This window comes from Jaculus jaculus, chromosome 6 (genome assembly GCF_020740685.1).
Source record: "Jaculus jaculus isolate mJacJac1 chromosome 6, mJacJac1.mat.Y.cur, whole genome shotgun sequence".
NCBI lineage: Eukaryota > Metazoa > Chordata > Mammalia > Rodentia > Dipodidae > Jaculus > Jaculus jaculus.
The window spans coordinates 54,149,397-54,156,619 of NC_059107.1; the positions used below are offsets into that span (position 1 = coordinate 54,149,397).

General features: G+C 35.5%; 1 pseudogene; it reads right to left on the reverse strand.

The window, feature by feature from the left end:
* Nucleotides 1–234: 234 nt before the first annotated feature.
* Nucleotides 235–3,368, reverse strand: LOC123461504 (annotated as a pseudogene).
* Between the last annotated feature and the right edge of the window lie 3,855 nt (nt 3,369–7,223).

Consider the following 7,223-nt stretch of genomic DNA (forward strand, 5'->3'; position numbering starts at 1 on the left):
TGCAATTTTTGGTTCTAACAATATCCTTGATCTTCAGAGTTGTGGTCATCTGCTTTTCAGATCTTATCATACTACCCTTAATTCCTAAGAACCAACATGGCACAGAAACTATTATCTCCTGCTTGCTTTATTATTGTTATCATCAATCAGAATCTTTCTTAAAAAGGAGAAAATTTCAACAGCTCCTTCAATACCAATATCTGCTACAGCTTCAGAAACCTTAAAAGCCTTGGATTATAAACTCATGTTATTCAGCTTTCCTCGAATGCAGAATAGTCCAGCAGCATCAGAATCTAAACAGAATACTTTGAATTCCCATTCATCACTCCCATTCACCTCCAAGGTTTGCCACTGCTCATATGACATCTGTTCAGGTTTAGGGAGGCATTAAAACATCCACTCACTAAACAGCCAATGTGACTGAAAGACACTTTATTAATTGGACCCATCAATTTTTGCCCTGGTTCAGGGCAGAAAATAATAAAATCCACTTCAAAAGTTAGGAAGAATGTGTACTTGATCATCATAAATGTCTTCTGGTTCACCTACTACTATGATGTTATCAAACGAAATGCTATAGGGACACCTACAAGGCAATGGTTCTTAGGTGTAAGTGCAGGAGGCATCTAGTTTCTTTGGAATCCCAAGGTACTTATGCTTGAGTGTCATCATGGTCAAAGTTTGTAGTATTATAAGAACCTACAGACATTTTCTTAATTGTATAGATGCACTGTGATCACTGTTAAGTAGGGACATATTCCCAAGATGGAGTCATCATGGTTGTTAGGATTGTAATGAGACATGAGGAAGTGGGCTGTCCACATTATTTAAGAAACCACCTGGTTATTATTCTCTACTTGCCTAACAATGTCCCAGGACATGGTTTTTTGCACCCTTGTCTCGCAAGTCACCTGGTCACTGTTCTGGTGTCAAACCCTAGCTATTCTATTGTAAATGGCTAATGCAATGATCTTTCCTAAAAGAACTTGTTATTTAACTTAACAAACAGGCTTGTTATTTTAAACTTCCTCACCTTCTCCCAAATTAAAAAAAAAAAAAATAAAAAACAAACCTATAAAGCCTACTACCTGAAAGCTCATGTTGGCTGTGCTCCTCTCTTGTGAGTCAGCCTTGGCAGCTGGTGTTTGTCATGAATAAAAGCTTTTATCTTTGCCTCAGAGTGGTTTGTGTGGTCATGGTCACTCCCAAACCTTACAATCACTTTTAAGCTTCATTTCAGCACAATAAAGAGTATTCTTACAATTTCTCTAAGAGAACAGTCCAAAGTTGAAATGGGACACATTTTTTTTAAGAAGTAAAATAAAGCAGAAATGTTTTTAAACTTTATTTTATTTATTTGAGAGAGAGAGAAAGAGGTAGAGAGAGGAAGAGAGAGAATGGGTGCACTAGGGCCTCCAGCTACTGCAAATGAGCTCCAGACACATACACCCTTTGTGCATCTGTCTTATGTAGGTCCTGGAAATTGAACCAAAGTTGCTTTACAGGCAAACACCTTAACCGCTGAGCCATCCCTCCAGCCCTTAAAAAAAAAAAAAATCTGCCACTTTCCCAGTGGTGCAGGAGCTCAGCATCCAGCTGCTCTGGGATCCCTATGGGTTTCCTGGTCAGGTAGCAGTCCAGGACTATGTGCCTGCTTTGGGGTGGGACCATCCACCAGCAGGAGTAGTGGCTGCTTAGTAGCGCACAAACCACAGCTGTAGGCAGGCCAGGACAACAGCAGTTCACTTATGGCTGAGGCAACTCAACCGGGCACAACCTGTAGTCAGTCATTTGGCCTGTGGTAACCACATTTTTGTTTTTTTAATGATGGCTACTTTATGAAGAAAGTTCAAAGTGTATGGATGGGAAAAGCTACCATTAGAGTCACTTATTATTTTCTATGCAAGTTCATATTTCAACTGAATGTGTATATTTATTGAATTTGGAGAAAACAACTATAAAGAAACAAAATTACCTCAAATGATATTATTTCCTTAAATTCCTTCTTTATAGTTTTAGAAGTGTTAAAGTGATCAGATGGACCACAAGATACAGCAAAAATAATGCTATTTAGGCAATCTTTTATATATGTTAGTTGTCATTGTCTATATTGTGCCAAACCAAGCTGGATAAAAAATTAGAAGTTAGAATTTATTAACATAGCTAATGAAAAATTAATTTCCTAAATAACTATCCCTTTTATAAGTTAATTGCAAGGAAAATCACATTCACCATTGCCATTAAAATGAAAGAGGAAAACACCCCATTAACATAAGAAAATACAAAAGTTATTTTTTAAATCTCATCCCAGATCACACCACTCAGAAACCAACATCATTAATGAATCGTGACATCAGTCATTGTAGGCAAATTTTGCACTGATTAAGAAGAGAGAAGAATGAAAGTGTATAAGGGTGGCTTAGGAGGATGGAAATGTATACAAAGAAATGAAATCACATCATACATGATATTTTATTTAAAAAAAGAATTAAATATATAGTTTTCTTGAATTTGAAAGTGAGTTGAATCTGGAAGAATTGTACAACTTCAGCCTTCCTGCCTTCCCAAGCAAGACTAGTTTCCAAAAGATCTCTCTAAAGTTAGGGGGAAATAATGGAAAACATTTGGATGCTAAACTTACTTTTTAAACTGAAAAATCTATTCTTTATTACAAAGTGAGGAACTTAGTATTCAAACTTCCAAGGACAGGCTTGGGTTATATACTAGCTTCACTGCCAGGAGTTCAGTTTTATCATTATCACTTCATAGTTGTTCAGTTCAATATGAACAGTCAGTATTTACCACAAAATTCTTACCTTTCACTTTTGAGCTTTGAAGTCTGACTCATAATTTTGTTGAAAGTGTCCATCTGCAGCCATTTTTGCTAAGGGTCACATACCTGGTAATAAACATGTACAATCATGGCATACAGTCTCTACAGATAGCTAACTGTTCTCTAATGGGACATAAAGCCAGCTCAGTGGAGATCTCATATCTGGTATAGGAAACTAAGTTAGAATTCCATGTTCAGAAAGCTCAAACATCAAAAAGAAGCTCCCACTGCTCTATGGAGAAGAAGAGTGGCCTTGCACACTAAAATAAAAATCTCTCAAATACCTTTGCATACCCCTTTAATCCAAGCTGTTCTCACTCTTGGTTGAAGAATCGACTTGATTTTATATATGGCAGAGAAAATGGAGAACTAAGATTCATTGATAAGGTAAGAAGATAGCCAACTGGCTACCATAAGGTATGTCACCTGTACCATATCTGCCTGGGCCTGGGAAAATATGCAGAAAAAGCTGTGACATGAATACTGGTCTTACTGCTAGACTAACAACCAGCTCCAGGGTGATGGTGACAGACATGGTAGTCAATAAAAACCTATTAACATAGAAATTCAGAGGTTACAGAGAACTCAACACTAAATTGGACTGACAAATGTTCTGCCATGGCTCAGAGAACATTATGGAAGAGGGGGCAGAAAGAATGCTGAGAACCATAGAGTGAGTATGTTACCTGTACTCCACAGGGACTGACTGAGGCCTTTATGACCCCACCACTGAGGAGGGCCCCCAGGGTAACAGTAGGAGGAGCAAGGGAATAACATAGTATAATAAGCTGTTACTATCATAAAATTTTAAGAATGAAAAAGAATGCAGTAACCACTTGGGCCAAGCAAACCATATGACAGGAGTACAAGGCCTGGTGGTCCGGCTTTATTATGTTACTGTATCGTTCTAGAAGTGTCACCTGATGTCTATGAAGTTTATAACATTAAAAATGATAACCAGTCTGTTTTTTTCTTGATGTCACTTTTTCATATTTTTAAAATTAGTATTTACTAACAATTATGAATCCAATTAATTCAATATTTATTTGCCTGTTTTTGTTGAGTGATGATGTACGCCAGGAATACAGAATGTCGTGGCTCATCCTGTCTGCTTCACCAACAGAGCCAAGTCCCCAGTATCTTAATAATTTTCATGGTCTTTTCCTGGATTGTCCCCAAAGTACCTGTATCCTTAAACTCTTACACCTTGCAAAAAAGCAGAATCTGTAAAGATAATTAAAGCAAATATTAAGTATTGCTAAAGTCCTCTTTTGACAGTTATTGTGAAGTCCATATTTCATAAAAATGCAAAATGCAGTAATTTTTTACTATCTCATACTTGACCTCTACATTTAGAATAACTATCTATTTGAAATAATTTGATAATTTGGAATATGAGGAGGTCTGAATGTATAGTGTCTGAATTGGAAGTGGTGAGGAAAGTGAAATGATTAACTGATAATGAATCTGCTCTTTCTCTATAGTGGTCAGGGGATCTTTATGAAAGGAAGAATAAAGGCTTCAAGCACAAGCTGAAGCTTTTATTATCTTTATTATCACAATGCCACTTTCTGTGTGGTCACTTAGACATTTATTATGCTCCTGCAATAATGAAAAATGTTTTGCCGCTTAAAGCAGCTCATTTCTGTTCTAATTAAATGGAATTATTAAAAGTTATATTTGGGGACTAGGAAGGTAAAATAATTATTATCCAAGCATAAATATCTAAGTTCATATCCCTGGCATCCACATAAAAGCAGGGTATGGTGGAATGTATCGATAATCTCAATGTTGGGGAAGTGAAGGCAAAAGGATCCTCAAAGCTAAATGCCTAGATAATCGAGCTGAATTGGTGTTTCCTCTGTTTATTAAGAGACACCGCCACAAAAACTCTGTGGCGAAGCAATGGAGGAAAACATCAAATCCTAATCTCAGTCCTCCATATTCAGTCACATACCCAAATATATACATGTATCTATACACAAACTCTTACATAAAATACAAGCATACCAAACACATACAAAGTTGTTCCTCACTTTTCAACCAAAGCTTTCTTCTTAAGGGCAGCCTGCCATGAGAAAGGAAGGTCAAAGCATGATGTAGACAGACACTGAGGATACTCAATATGCACTAAAACAAACCCCAGAAGCTGCTGAGAGCTCAACACTAAAGTAGACATAAAGCACACCCACCATGGCTCAGGGAATTTTGTAAAAGAGGGAGTGGAAAGATTGTAAAAGCCACAGGGTGGGAGGGAATTCCAAGGGTTTTGCACCCAACAATGACTAACTGCTGGAATGGAGGCAGGGAGGAGGGAAATGATGGTACCAATACATGATGTATTTATACAAAGAGTCTACTTAACAAAAAAGTAGGATTTTAGGGGTTGAAGAGTTTGCTCAGAGGGTAAGGAGGTTTCCTACAAACCTTAACGAACCTAACAACCCAGATTTGATTCCCTAGTATCCATGTAAGCCATATGCAAAAGATGGCACATGTGTCTAGAGTTCATTTGCAGTGGCTAGAGGCCCTGTCATGCTTTCTGTCTCTTTCTCTCTGGTTGCAAAATATTTTTTTTTCTTAGAAAAGAGCTTATTTTATTATTATTATTATTATTATTTTTATTTTGAAGGCATAACCAACTATGATTTTGGCTATTGATAGGAAACGAAGGCTAAAGGTTGAAACAACTATTTTTAAAAGTAGTATTTTTCTTCTGAAATTGATGTCATGATAGTTGGATGGAAATATCTTAGTTTCTTAAATATCTTGTATAAATTCCACATTGAGGTACCAGGAATCTGATAACTCACACAAAATTCCAAAGTTTCTGGCAGTTTTTAAATATACTTGTCCTTTATAAAAAATCTGGGAAATTTTAGGATATCTATCCTATTTTGCAGCTATTGTAGTATACATATTTCCTCAAGTCAGAAAACTATAAGCTAATAAAATAAATGATCACAAGCAACTGCCTACTAAATGTAGCTTTTTATTGTCATTGTAATCTTAGAATAATCAATTTGACTATTAATGAAAGCAAAATAAGTGGACACTGTGTTGATTTTTAAAGTTCATACTTGATTTAAATTTTGTAGCTTCTAGCTACAAACACTTGGTAAGGGAAGTCACTTAAGATAACTGTATGCTTAGAATATCCTATTTAATTTGCTACACTATGTGCTACATAAATACATATATAGAAAATTCGGTGTTTCACCAGTACCAATACTTTGGGGCTACAACATTTTTCTTTTTTCATGAAAGCCTGTTAAGTTGTGTATACACTGAACCTTTTCTAAGTTACAGTGCAATTATTTAATTAAACTGGACTTAATAAGCTAATATAATGTAATATCAACAAAACAAATTAATTCCTCTGTCAGAAAAAAAAATATTGTATAAAAATAGAAGAACATAATTTAAAAAATACATTAGCATTTTTATTTGATTTCAAATTCAAACTCTGATATTTTCAGATTTATATCTTTGTTTCTTTCTTTATGAATGAATAAGTATAAATAATCTAACCCAAATGTAAGTTTGTTTTAACTGTATGAATATCTAACATAGTCTTAGGGCAGAAAATTTCAGAAAAATAGAAGAAAGTCACCTGAAGAATTTTCAGGTAAACATGTATTAAAAGAAATGATATGAACTGAGGAGATTGCTCAGTGGTTAAAAGTACTTGCTTGTAATGCTGCTGGCCTGGATTTGATTCCGCAGCATGCATATAAAGCCAGATGTACAAAGTGGTGCATGCATCTGGTTTTCATTTTCCATGACAAGAGGCATTGGCACACTCATGCTCTCTTGCTCTCTTTGTCTCATAAATAAATATTTAAAAAAAGAAATGGTATGACCCAAATGAACAGCAGCATATGTCATCATGGCCAGGGTGGTAGTAGGGTAGTTTTCTAACATGAGCAAGACCCTGGGTTCCATCTCCAGCATCAAGCACTCTGTTCTCTTCTTTCTCTTTCTCACTGTGGCACACTTTTGTTTTAGTATTAGTGATTAATGCCATTTTTGTATTGATTCACTGTGAAAATATGGCCAGGCCATTTCTACCCTTTTTGTCGCATGGTATATACTTCTGACATCATAAAGGCATCTATTTTTAAAACAGATTAGAATTTATTTCTGAAACTTATATAGTTCTCTTTTTTAATGATGGTCGGCTTTTAAACCACTTTCCCATTTTTGCCAGTATGTACTTTTCTATTCCGGTTAAGTAAATGTATACATAGTTATCTTACTTGTATGATAAAGAGGAGTAATTTTATTTAAAGCACTAGCATAGAAATATGATCTATAACTTCTTCATATTGATAGAATTGTTTAAAAAAATCATGTATAGGAAGTTTGATGTGCCTTTCCCAGTTTATAG